Raw genomic sequence first — 12,837 nt, 5'->3', positions numbered from 1 at the left:
AAGAGAGCAGCATGACAAAAAAAGTCACCAAACTGTTGGATTAAGGAGTTGCTAATTTTAGAGCTCACCTTTCCATTCACCACCTGCAAACTTTGGATTACACTTTCTGTGGATTGAATATACAATGGTGGACACTCACATTGGACTTATCAACACACTGGGATTCTTGGACTGTTTTTAGGGTATGGACAAATGAACTGTATTCTTTTAACAGCATTTACCTAGTTTTATCGTGTTGTTTTAAAGTCTTTTATGTGAACCTTGTATATAAACCAAATCTATTTAAACCAATCTTCTTTTATGTCTCATTCTTTTAACCACTAGTCATCTCTCACAGTTAAATCTGACCCCATTTTAATCTTGTAACTCTGGATGGGAGACCGCCTGGGAATACCAGGTGCTGTAAGCTTTTGCCTTTTCTTCACTATTTATATAATATGCTGGCTTTTAGAAAGACGTGTTTTACCGCTCTATTTATTACAATCATTTAATTGTATTATAGAGTGTTAAGTGTTTTACATGTTTTTTTAGGCCATTTTATTGCTCTTAACATTTTAAGTGTGTGTGTGTCTTAAATAAATGGATGGTTGGCCTGCCATGTGACTAGACACATCACAGGAAGCAGGAAGTACAACTGTATAAGAGAGCAGCATGACAAACAAAGGACAGTCACCAAACTGTTGGATTAAGGAGTTTGCTAATTTTAGAGCTCACCTTTCCATTCACCACCTGCAAACTTTGGATTACACTTTCTGTGGATTGTATATACAATGGTGGACACTCACATTGGACTTATCAACACACTGGGATTCTTGGACTGTTTTTAGGGTATGGACAAATGAACTGTATTCTTTTAACAGCATTTACCTAGTTTTATCGTGTTGTTTTAAAGTCTTTTATGTGAACCTTGTATATAAACCAAATCTATTTAAACCAATCTTCTTTTATGTCTCATTCTTTTAACCACTAGTCATCTCTCACAGTTAAATCTGACCCCATTTTAATCTTGTAACTCTGGATGGGAGACCGCCTGGGAATACCAGGTGCTGTAAGCTTTTGCCTTTTCTTCACTATTTATATAATATGATGGCTTTTACGGAGGCTGATCTATAAATAGCCCACTTTTTGGAACAGTACTCGCTTACGGCCATACTGCGCTGAGAGCGCCCGATCTCGTCTGATCTCGGAAGCAAAGCAGCGTCGGGCCTGGTTAGTACTTAGATGGGAGACCGCCTGGGAATACCAGGTGCTGTAAGCTTTTGCCTTTTCTTCACTATTTATATAATATGCTGGCTTTTACGGAGGCTGATCTTTAAATAGCCCACTTTTTGGAGCAGCCCTCGCTTACGGCCATACTGCGCTGAGACCGCCCGATCTCGTCTGATCTCGGAAGCAAAGCAGCGTCGGGCCTGGTTAGTACTTGGATGGGAGACCGCCTGGGAATACCAGGTGCTGTAAGCTTTTGCCTTTTCTTCACTATTTATATAATATGCTGGCTTTTAGAAAGACGTGTTTTACCGCTCTATTTATTACAATCATTTAAATGTATTATAGAGTGTTAAGTGTTTTACATGTTTTTTTAGGCCATTTTATTACTCTTAACATTTTAAGTGTGTGTGTGTCTTTAATAAATGGATGGTTGGCCTGCCATGTGACTAGACACATGACAGGAAGCAGGAAGTACAACTGTATAAGAGAGCAGCATGACAAAAAAAGTCACCAAACTGTTGGATTAAGGAGTTGCTAATTTTAGAGCTCACCTTTCCATTCACCACCTGCAAACTTTGGATTACACTTTCTGTGGATTGAATATACAATGGTGGACACTCACATTGGACTTATCAACACACTGGGATTCTTGGACTGTTTTTAGGGTATGGACAAATGAACTGTATTCTTTTAACAGCATTTACCTAGTTTTATCGTGTTGTTTTAAAGTCTTTTATGTGAACCTTGTATATAAACCAAATCTATTTAAACCAATCTTCTTTTATGTCTCATTCTTTTAACCACTAGTCATCTCTCACAGTTAAATCTGACCCCATTTTAATCTTGTAACTCTGGATGGGAGACCGCCTGGGAATACCAGGTGCTGTAAGCTTTTGCCTTTTCTTCACTATTTATATAATATGCTGGCTTTTAGAAAGATGTGTTTTACCGCTCTATTTATTACAATCATTTAATTGTATTATAGAGTGTTAAGTGTTTTACATGTTTTTTTAGGCCATTTTATTGCTCTTAACATTTTAAGTGTGTGTGTGTCTTAAATAAATGGATGGTTGGCCTGCCATGTGACTAGACACATCACAGGAAGCAGGAAGTACAACTGTATAAGAGAGCAGCATGACAAACAAAGGACAGTCACCAAACTGTTGGATTAAGGAGTTTGCTAATTTTAGAGCTCACCTTTCCATTCACCACCTGCAAACTTTGGATTACACTTTCTGTGGATTGTATATACAATGGTGGACACTCACATTGGACTTATCAACACACTGGGATTCTTGGACTGTTTTTAGGGTATGGACAAATGAACTGTATTCTTTTAACAGCATTTACCTAGTTTTATCGTGTTGTTTTAAAGTCTTTTATGTGAACCTTGTATATAAACCAAATCTATTTAAACCAATCTTCTTTTATGTCTCATTCTTTTAACCACTAGTCATCTCTCACAGTTAAATCTGACCCCATTTTAATCTTGTAACTCTGGATGGGAGACCGCCTGGGAATACCAGGTGCTGTAAGCTTTTGCCTTTTCTTCACTATTTATATAATATGATGGCTTTTACGGAGGCTGATCTATAAATAGCCCACTTTTTGGAACAGTACTCGCTTACGGCCATACTGCGCTGAGAGCGCCCGATCTCGTCTGATCTCGGAAGCAAAGCAGCGTCGGGCCTGGTTAGTACTTAGATGGGAGACCGCCTGGGAATACCAGGTGCTGTAAGCTTTTGCCTTTTCTTCACTATTTATATAATATGCTGGCTTTTACGGAGGCTGATCTTTAAATAGCCCACTTTTTGGAGCAGCCCTCGCTTACGGCCATACTGCGCTGAGACTGCCCGATCTCGTCTGATCTCGGAAGCAAAGCAGCGTCGGGCCTGGTTAGTACTTGGATGGGAGACCACCTGGGAATACCAGGTGCTGTAAGCTTTTGCCTTTTCTTCACTATTTATATAATATGCTGGCTTTTACGGAGGTTGATATTTAAATAGCCCACATTTTAGAGCAGCCCTCGCTTACGGCCATACCCCCACCTGAGGCGCTAGAGAGCAAACAGGAAGTGAGTTGGCAGTTTGTAGTGTGCAGTAGGTGAGATAGGCTCACCATTTTTCTGGGTGTTTTTTCACATTTATTTTGTTTGTTTTTTAGTTAGAAGAAGTTTTTTTTGAGGAAGGTTTTTTTTTAACCCCAAACAGGTCTTTCTGTTTGGGGTTTGAGACAACCAAAATATGGATTTAATGGACAAAGAACACGGACTGGTAAAACAACATGAGATGGGAAATGCGGAACCAGGATTTGTTGCAGACATAACTGAAAGGAATATAAATGAAAGACATGGAGAAAACAATAATGAAACGTGGGCGACGGTGGTTTCAAGGAGGAAACAAGAAAGAAAAACAACTGGACAAGAACGGAAAGGAGATCTACAATCAACTGAAGGTATTGGAATTGAGAAAGAAGTTGGAGAAAAAAGAAATGTTTTATCTCAACGACAACAAATGATACAGAAATTAAGCAAACAAACAAGGTATCAGAGGGAATACAAGAAAGAAGCAACATTAACAATGACTGTTAAAGATATAGAAAATATAACAATACTAATGATAATTAAAGCAGTTGAAGAGAAAGTTGGAATGGGAAAATTGATCGGACTGAGAAGAAAAAATAATTATGATTTTGAAATGACTATGGAAAGTGAAATGGACTGTGATTTGCTGTTGAATGGAATAATGATAAACGGACAAGAATGTGAGATAAGGAAATTGTGTGCAACAGAAAGAATGGTGTCTTTCTTGAGTCTGCCCAGCTATATAGAAGATGAGGAAATCAGTCAAAAACTAATCAATTGGGGTGTAACTCCCATTCTACCACTAAGAAGAAGATATCATCCCGGGACAACGGTGGCAGACGGAACACGATTTTTGAGGGTAAAGTTTCCACAAGAGGTGACGTCTTTACCATACAACACAAGCTTCAGGACTGAAGAAGGAGTGCAGTACTTCAGAGTGATTCACGATAATCAAGTGAAGACATGCAGGATCTGTGTAAGTCCGGAGCATGAAAAAAAGGACTGCCCACAATTCACATGCAGAAATTGTCTTGAGCAGGGGCATTATGCGCGAGACTGTAAAGTCCCGCGGTGCCAAGGCTGCCAAAAGACAATGTTAAGATGCAGATGCGAGATAGAAGACGAGGAAAATGAAGATCCAGGAATGGAAATACAAGAGGTAATGGGAGTTACAACAATTGAGAGGTTAAATGACTCACAAAGGCAGACGCAAGGAGAGGACGAGAAACAAGATGACGAGGAAGAGGAGAACAACAACATAGATGAGAATAAAGAAAAGAAGGAAGATGAAGAACAAGGAATGGAGATGGGAGGAGGAGCGAACAAAGAGGATATAAATTTGATTAAAGAAGGATTTTCTAAGGAACAGGACGATGTGGACACTAATGAACTGGACTACGAAAAAGGACAAGAAAAAGAAAAAGCTGAGGATAAGGGAATAAAGACACTGACTGAGGTAAGAGGAGCAGACAATGGGGGGGAAATTCGTGGAATGGAAAACAAAGGAAAAGAAAGACTGAATAGATGTGTAAAAACAAGAAAAGATGGCTTAGACATTCAACAGGTTCTTAAAAGGCAGAAGATAAGAAGAGAAGAGCAAAAGGAAAGACTGGAGAGGAGGAAAGCTGAAATGGGTGAAGTAAAAAATACTTTTTTGAAAGACAATGAAACGGATTGAATGGTGGTTTTTGGTTTTTCCAATCTTTTCTTTAATGAGCTCTATATCAATTGTATCGCTGAATGCTAGAGGATTATCCAAATGTCAAAAGTTTGAAAGATTAATGTGTCTGACCAAAAAATGTGATGTGCTATGTTTACAAGAAACGAAATGGGAAGATAAAATAAGTGATGAAATTAGAAAATTATGGAACGGAGAAATATATAGTAACTGTGATATGGAAAGGAAGAGAGGGGTAGCTATCTTAATAAGAAAAGGAGTATTTGAAGAAGTAAATATAGATTATAAAGACACAAAGGGAAGAATAATAATTGTTAAATTTGTGTGTAATGGAAAAGAAATGAAAGTGTGTAATATACATGCACCAAATGATGAAAGAGATAAATTTAATTTTTACAGGGATATGAATGAGTTAATAGAAAAACATGACAACATTATGGTGTTAGGGGATTTTAACACTGTAATACAGAGAATTGATGTAGATGATTCAATGGGATTTAGAAGAGATAGAGGGAGGAATGAACTACATAACATAATGGAGAAATATAATATGGTGGATGTGTGGAGAGAGAGGAATGGTATGAAAAGAGAATATTCAAGAAGACAAATTGTTGACAGAGTTCTAAAGCAAAGTAGAATAGACTTATTTTTATGTAAGAAAAAGGAAGCATATTATGTCACTAAGGCGTCTTACAAAAATTATAGTGAGAGTGATCATGATTTTTTATGGATATTGATGAATTTTAATGAGGCTGATAAAGGACCAGGGGTGTGGATATTAAATGCAGAACTTCTAAAAAATGAAATATACAGAATGGAAATAGAAAGTATAATAATTAATAGTGTAAATGAGGAAATGTATGAAATGGAAAAAGGGTTTTGGTGGGACATTCTAAAAAAAAGAATAAAAAAAATTCTCAATGGAATATTCAAACAAATGGCAAAAAGTCAAAAAGATGAAAGAAAATAAGATCAAAAAAGAGTGGGATGAAGAAATGAGGAAAGTAAATGAGCATGATGAAAATATTGATAAGATAATAGAATTACAGGAAGAATTAAAGAAAATAGAAGAAGAGAAGTGTAAAGGAGCAATAATAAGAAGTAGGGCGAAAGACATTGTAGAAGGAGAAAGAAGTACGAAATATTTTTATGAATTAGAAAAAACAAGACAGAGAGCAGATATAATAAAAAGTATTAAAACAGAAGATGCGAGGATTGTAGAAGATAAAACAGGAATTTTGGAAGAAGTCAGAGAATTCTATAAGCATTTATTTACCAAAAATGAGATAGTTTTAGAAGATGAGGAATTTGTATTAAGTAAAATACAGGTTAAAGTTAATGAGGGAGACAAAGAAATGTGTGAGAGTGAGATTACGGAATTAGAAATAGGAATTGCAATTGATCAACTGAAAAATGGTAAAAGTCCAGGAATAGATGGATTAACAGCTGAATTTTATAAGGTTTTTAAAGATGTGTTATGTCCAATTTTAAATGAAATATTTATAGATAATTTTAAAAAAAGGGAATTTATCGAATAGTATGAAGAAAGGTATGGTGAAAATAATTTACAAGAAAAAAGGTGATAAGAGAGACCTGAAAAACTACAGACCACTAAGCATGTTGAATACAGATTATAAAATATTAGCCAAAATTTTAGCCAATCGATTGAAAATAGTAGTACCAAATATAATTACTACAAATCAAGCATATGCTGTTCTAAAAAGAGATATTACTGATGTCATTAACAATATAAGAGATATGATATGGTACATGAAGGAGGAGAAAGAAACAGGATATATAATAAGTGTGGATTTAGAAAAGGCTTTTGATAGAGTTGAACACAAATACTTGATACATGTGATGGAGAGATTTGGTTTTGGGGAGAATTTTTTTAAAATGGATAAAATGTTTATATACAGATATAAGTAGTTGTGTAAAAGTGAATGGTTTTTTAACTAAAGATTTTAAAATAACGAGATCAATCAGACAAGGGTGTCCTATGTCAGCATTATTATACACTTTAGTATCTGAAGCTTTAGGACTGGCAGTAGACCAGGAAAAGAACATAAAAGGAATACGCATAAAAGGAGAAGAATCAGAACAAAAAATATTTCAATATGCAGATGACACGACATTGTTTGTAAAAGATATTAAAAGTATGGATAAAGCAATGGAAGTTTTAGAAAGATATTGTAAAGGAACAGGGGCAAAAGTTAATAAAGAAAAAACTACATACATGAAAATTGGATTACCGAATGATCTGCTGAATAAAATGCAATTTAAGGAAGAAAAGAAGAGTATGAAAATTTTAGGTATAAGGGTTGGAGAAAATGAAAATGAAATAAGAGAAGTGGTATGGGAGGAGGTTTTAAAAGGAATGGAGAAGAGATTAAATTTCTGGAAATTAAGAGGATTATTTTTAAAAGGGAAGGTTTTAGTTATTAATTCTTTGTTTTTATCAAAAATGTGGTATGTATTGGGTTCTGTGAGTTTGCCTATATGGGTGTATAAAAAAATCAAATCTATTGTTTTAAACATTTTATGGGAGGGGAAACCATCGAAAATTGCTTATGACACTCTAATTGGAAAGGTGGAGGAAGGAGGGTTGGGACTAATAGATCCATTAATAAGAATGAAAAGTATAAGAATAAAAACTGTTAATAAATACTGGAAACATGGGAAATATGCGTGGAAGGGTGTAATGAACTATTTTTTAAATAAATGTGGAAAAATGGGAGATGATGTTTTATGGATGAAGCTAAAAGAAAACATGATGAACGGAATACCAGAGTTTTATAAAGAGGTTGTAAAAGCATGGGGTGATTTTAGAAAGCATGTTGTTTGTACGTCTTTTACCAGGGAAGAGATTTTAAGACAACCATTGTTTTTAAATAATCAAATTAAAAAGGGAAATGATACCATTTTTTATAAAAAATGGTTTTATGCGGGGATAAAGCAAATAAAAGATATTTTGTATGAAGTGATACCTGGTTTTGTACCGGTGCAAGTAATAAGAGACGCAATTGTAGAAAATTATGACAATGAAACTAAAACAGTCTTAGAAAAACAATACAAACAAATGAAAGAAGTAATACCGGAAGAATGGATAAATATTATAGAAGGTACAGAAGAAACAAAAGGTAATGATGGAATGATGATTGATTTTAAAAGTAATGACAAACAGCATGCTTTTAAAGATGGTATTTTAAAGATGTTTTATTCTTGTTTATGTGAAGATGTTTTTATCACACCAAAAGCAGAAGGATATTGGCAAAGATTGTACCCAAGTATGGAAACTAAGAAAATATGGAAAAATCTAAGAGCTTGGTGGAAAAGTCCAATTTTAGAAAACTTTGATTATATTTTAAGACATAATTGTTTATTAAGTGAAATGAGACTGTGTAAATTTGGAATGGCAAGTGATGCAATATGCAAGGTATGTAATAGGGAAGATGAAGGATTGATACATATTTTTTTTAAATGCACAGGGTTAAAATGTTTTATAAAAAAATTAAAAGAAATGACAAGTAAATTGGGAGTAGAACAAAGATGTATTGATGAAGAATGGGAAACAATGTTTTTATTTGGTTCTAAAGGTAATTTTAAGAATGTGTGTTTTTTAAATTTGATATTAACCATTGCTAGATTTGTAATTTGGAGCAGAAGGAATTTTGTCAAACAAAAGAAAACAAAAATACCTGTGTGCAAACTTTTTAAGGTGAAGATGTGTTTTATTTTAAATGTTTTGTTTGATTACTGTAATATGAATGAAGAGAAAGATGTTTTTGTCAAAATTTTTGTAAATGATAACCCATTTATTGAAATGACATGGTTTCGATTTAATGTATTGTTGCCAGAATGTGATTCAGACTGTTTTTAAAATGTATTAACATGTTTTAAATAAATAAAAAAAATAAAAAAAAAAAAAGAGTGCCCGATCTCGTCTGATCTCGGAAGCAAAGCAGCGTCGGGCCTGGTTAGTACTTAGATGGGAGACCGCCTGGGAATACCAGGTGCTGTAAGCTTTTGCCTTTTCTTCACTATTTATATAATATGCTGGCTTTTACGGAGGCTGATCTTTAAATAGCCCACTTTTTGGAGCAGCCCTCGCTTACGGCCATACTGCGCTGAGACCGCCCGATCTTGTCTGATCTCGGAAGCAAAGCAGCGTCGGGCCTGGTTAGTACTTGGATGGGAGACCGCCTGGGAATACCAGGTGCTGTAAGCTTTTGCCTTTTCTTCACTATTTATATAATATGCTGGCTTTTAGAAAGACGTGTTTTGCCGCTCTATTTATTACAATCATTTAAATGTATTATAGAGTGTTAAGTGTTTTACATGTTTTTTAGGCCATTTTATTACTCTTAACATTTTAAGTGTGTGTGTGTCTTTAATAAATGGATGGTTGGCCTGCCATGTGACTAGACACATGACAGGAAGCAGGAAGTACAACTGTATAAGAGAGCAGCATGACAAAAAAAGTCACCAAACTGTTGGATTAAGGAGTTGCTAATTTTAGAGCTCACCTTTCCATTCACCACCTGCAAACTTTGGATTACACTTTCTGTGGATTGTATATACAATGGTGGACACTCACATTGGACTTATCAACACACTGGGATTCTTGGACTGTTTTTAGGGTATGGACAAATGAACTGTATTCTTTTAACAGCATTTACCTAGTTTTATCGTGTTGTTTTAAAGTATTTTATGTGAACCTTGTATATAAACCAAATCTATTTAAACCAATCTTCTTTTATGTCTCATTCTTTTAACCACTAGTCATCTCTCACAGTTAAATCTGACCCCATTTTAATCTTGTAACTCTGGATGGGAGACCGCCTGGGAATACCAGGTGCTGTAAGCTTTTGCCTTTTCTTCACTATTTATATAATATGCTGGCTTTAAGAAAGACGTGTTTTACCGCTCTATTTATTACAATCATTTAAATGTATTATAGAGTGTTAAGTGTTTTACATGTTTTTTTAGGCCATTTTATTGCTCTTAACATTTTAAGTGTGTGTGTGTCTTAAATAAATGGATGGTTGGCCTGCCATGTGACTAGACACATGACAGGAAGCAGGAAGTACAACTGTATAAGAGAGCAGCATGACAAACAAAGGACAGTCACCAAACTGTTGGATTAAGGAGTTTGCTAATTTTAGAGCTCACCTTTCCATTCACCACCTGCAAACTTTGGATTACACTTTCTGTGGATTGTATATACAATGGTGGACTCTCACTTTGGACTTATCAACACACTGGGATTCTTGGACTGTTTTTAGGGTATGGACAAATGAACTGTATTCTTTTAACAGCATTTACCTAGTTTTATCGTGTTGTTTTAAAGTCTTTTATGTGAACCTTGTATAAAAACCAAATCTATTTAAACCAATCTTCTTTTATGTCTCATTCTTTTAACCACTAGTCATCTCTCACAGTTAATTCTGACCCCATTTTAATCTTGTAACTCTGGATGGGAGACCGCCTGGGAATACCAGGTGCTGTAAGCTTTTGCCTTTTCTTCACTATTTATATAATATGCTGGCTTTTAGAAAGACGTGTTTTACCGCTCTATTTATTACAATCATTTAAATGTATTATAGAGTGTTAAGTGTTTTACATGTTTTTTTAGGCCATTTTATTGCTCTTAACATTTTAAGTGTGTGTGTGTGTGTCTTAAATAAATGGATGGTTGGCCTGCCATGTGACTAGACACATGACAGGAAGCAGGAAGTACAACTGTATAAGAGAGCAGCATGACAAACAAAGGACAGTCACCAAACTGTTGGATTAAGGAGTTTGCTAATTTTAGAGCTCACCTTTCCATTCACCACCTGCATACTTTGGATTACACTTTCTGTTGATTGTATATACAATGGTGGACACTCACATTGGACTTATCAACACACTGGGATTCTTGGACTGTTTTTAGGGTATGGACAATGAACTGTATTCTTTTAACAGCATTTACCTAGTTTTATCGTGTTGTTTTAAAGTCTTTTATGTGAACCTTGTATATAAACCAAATCTATTTAAACCAATCTTCTTTTATGTCTCATTCTTTTAACCACTAGTCATCTCTCACAGTTAAATCTGACCCCATTTTAATCTTGGAACTCTGGATGGGAGACCGCCTGGGAATACCAGGTGCTGTAAGCTTTTGCCTTTTCTTCACTATTTATATAATATGATGGCTTTTACGGAGGCTGATCTATAAAAAACCCACTTTTTGGAGCAGTCCTCGCTTACGGCCATACTGCGCTGAGAGCGCCCGATCTCGTCTGATCTCGGAAGCAAAGCAGCGTCGGGCCTGGTTAGTACTTGGATGGGAGACCGCCTGGGAATACCAGGTGCTGTATGCTTTTGCCTTTTCTTCACTATTTATATAATATGCTGGCTTTTACGGAGGCTGATCTATAAATAGCCCACTTTTTGGAGCAGTACTCGCTTACGGCCATACTGCGCTGAGAGCGCCCGATCTCGTCTGATCTCGGAAGCAAAGCAGCGTCGGGCCTGGTTAGTACTTAGATGGGAGACCGCCTGGGAATACCAGGTGCTGTAAGCTTTTGCCTTTTCTTCACTATTTATATAATATGCTGGCTTTTACGGAGGCTGGTCTTTAAATAGCCCACTTTTTGGAGCAGCCCTCGCTTACGGCCATACTGCGCTGAGACCGCCCAATCTCGTCTGATCTCGGAAGCAAAGCAGCGTCGGGCCTGGTTAGTACTTGGATGGGAGACTGCCTGGGAATACCAGGTGCTGTAAGCTTTTGCCTTTTCTTCACTATTTATATAATATGATGGCTTTTACGGAGGCTGATCTATAAATAACCCACTTTTTGGAGCAGTCCTCGCTTATGGCCACACCACCCTGAGAGCGCCCTAGAGCAAACCAGGAAGTGTGTGACTGCAGTTTGGAAAGAGAGATACTCTTACCTTCTCGATTTATTTGGTTAGTGTGAGTGAAAATAAGTTTTGGTTTGTGTTAGTAAGTTTTTTTGTTTTAAACCACTAACCAGCAGCCGTGTGCTGTCTGGGAAGTGGTTTGTGTTTGTTGTTTTTTTGCAAGTATGAGTGATTCGGACGGACTACACGGCAGCAACAAGGAAATGGCGGCAGAGATAGAGATGGCAAAAGAACAAAGGACTGAATTAGGACAACGAGAAAGGATCATAAGCAGCACAAAGAGGCTATACAGGAAAGAGGCAACAATAACTATTGATGTGAGTGAAACAAGAGATGGCAATGCAGAGAGTATCATTAAAGCAATAACGAAGAAAATCGGTGTGAAGGGAATTTTGGCGGTGCGCCCGAAACAACAGAAACAATATGAGGTAACAATGGAATCTGAGGAATGTTGTGATGAACTGTTAAATGGACTGGATATCAATGGACACATTTGTGAAGTGAGGAAGTTGGAAGACAGGGAGTATGTGGTGTCATTTATGCATATACCCGTCTATCTGAGTGACGACGACATCATAACGAAACTGGAGGGGTGGGGAGTTATCCCTGTCTCAAGTATGAAGAGGAGATGTTATCCAGGTACGGATATTGAAGATGGAACAAGGTTCATCAAAGCTAAATTCCCAAGAGAGGTGGCGTCGCTCCCATATAGTACGCGGTTTGAGACAGCAGAAGGAACTCAGCATTTTCGGGTGATACACAATAAGCAGGTTAAAACCTGCCGGTTGTATATGAGCCCGGAGCATTTCCTGAAGGACTGTCCAGACTTTAAGTGTCGCAAATGTGAGGAGCATGGTCATTTTGCACGGGAATGCAATGCAGTGAAGTGTCCAGACTGTTTTAAAACGCTAAACAAATGTGAATGCTGGATGCAGAACAACGAGGAAGAGGAGGAGCAA

At 36.5% G+C, this 12,837-nt stretch overlaps 8 non-coding genes across 8 annotated transcripts; all 8 read left to right on the top strand.

The window, feature by feature from the left end:
- Positions 1 to 1,139: 1,139 nt before the first annotated feature.
- On the top strand, positions 1,140 to 1,258 carry LOC141317540 (5S ribosomal RNA). Its single transcript, XR_012351913.1, has one exon. It is a non-coding gene; the product is annotated as a 5S ribosomal RNA (ribosomal RNA).
- An 84-nt stretch (positions 1,259 to 1,342) lies between these two features.
- LOC141318298 (5S ribosomal RNA) lies at positions 1,343 to 1,461 on the top strand. The gene has a single exon (XR_012352622.1). It is a non-coding gene; the product is annotated as a 5S ribosomal RNA (ribosomal RNA).
- A 1,370-nt stretch (positions 1,462 to 2,831) lies between these two features.
- LOC141317539 (5S ribosomal RNA) lies at positions 2,832 to 2,950 on the top strand. Its single transcript, XR_012351912.1, has one exon. It is a non-coding gene; the product is annotated as a 5S ribosomal RNA (ribosomal RNA).
- An 84-nt stretch (positions 2,951 to 3,034) lies between these two features.
- Positions 3,035 to 3,153, top strand: LOC141318816 (5S ribosomal RNA). The gene has a single exon (XR_012353110.1). It is a non-coding gene; the product is annotated as a 5S ribosomal RNA (ribosomal RNA).
- A 5,926-nt stretch (positions 3,154 to 9,079) lies between these two features.
- LOC141319107 (5S ribosomal RNA) lies at positions 9,080 to 9,198 on the top strand. The gene has a single exon (XR_012353382.1). It is a non-coding gene; the product is annotated as a 5S ribosomal RNA (ribosomal RNA).
- A 2,018-nt stretch (positions 9,199 to 11,216) lies between these two features.
- Positions 11,217 to 11,335, top strand: LOC141318371 (5S ribosomal RNA). Its single transcript, XR_012352691.1, has one exon. It is a non-coding gene; the product is annotated as a 5S ribosomal RNA (ribosomal RNA).
- Positions 11,336 to 11,419: 84 nt separating this feature from the next.
- LOC141317538 (5S ribosomal RNA) lies at positions 11,420 to 11,538 on the top strand. The gene has a single exon (XR_012351911.1). It is a non-coding gene; the product is annotated as a 5S ribosomal RNA (ribosomal RNA).
- Positions 11,539 to 11,622: 84 nt separating this feature from the next.
- On the top strand, positions 11,623 to 11,741 carry LOC141344874 (5S ribosomal RNA). The gene has a single exon (XR_012356859.1). It is a non-coding gene; the product is annotated as a 5S ribosomal RNA (ribosomal RNA).
- Positions 11,742 to 12,837: the final 1,096 nt, after the last annotated feature.

Source organism: Garra rufa, chromosome 1, assembly GCF_049309525.1.
Source record: "Garra rufa chromosome 1, GarRuf1.0, whole genome shotgun sequence".
NCBI lineage: Eukaryota > Metazoa > Chordata > Actinopteri > Cypriniformes > Cyprinidae > Garra > Garra rufa.
This window is presented reverse-complemented; position numbering and strand designations above follow the sequence as displayed.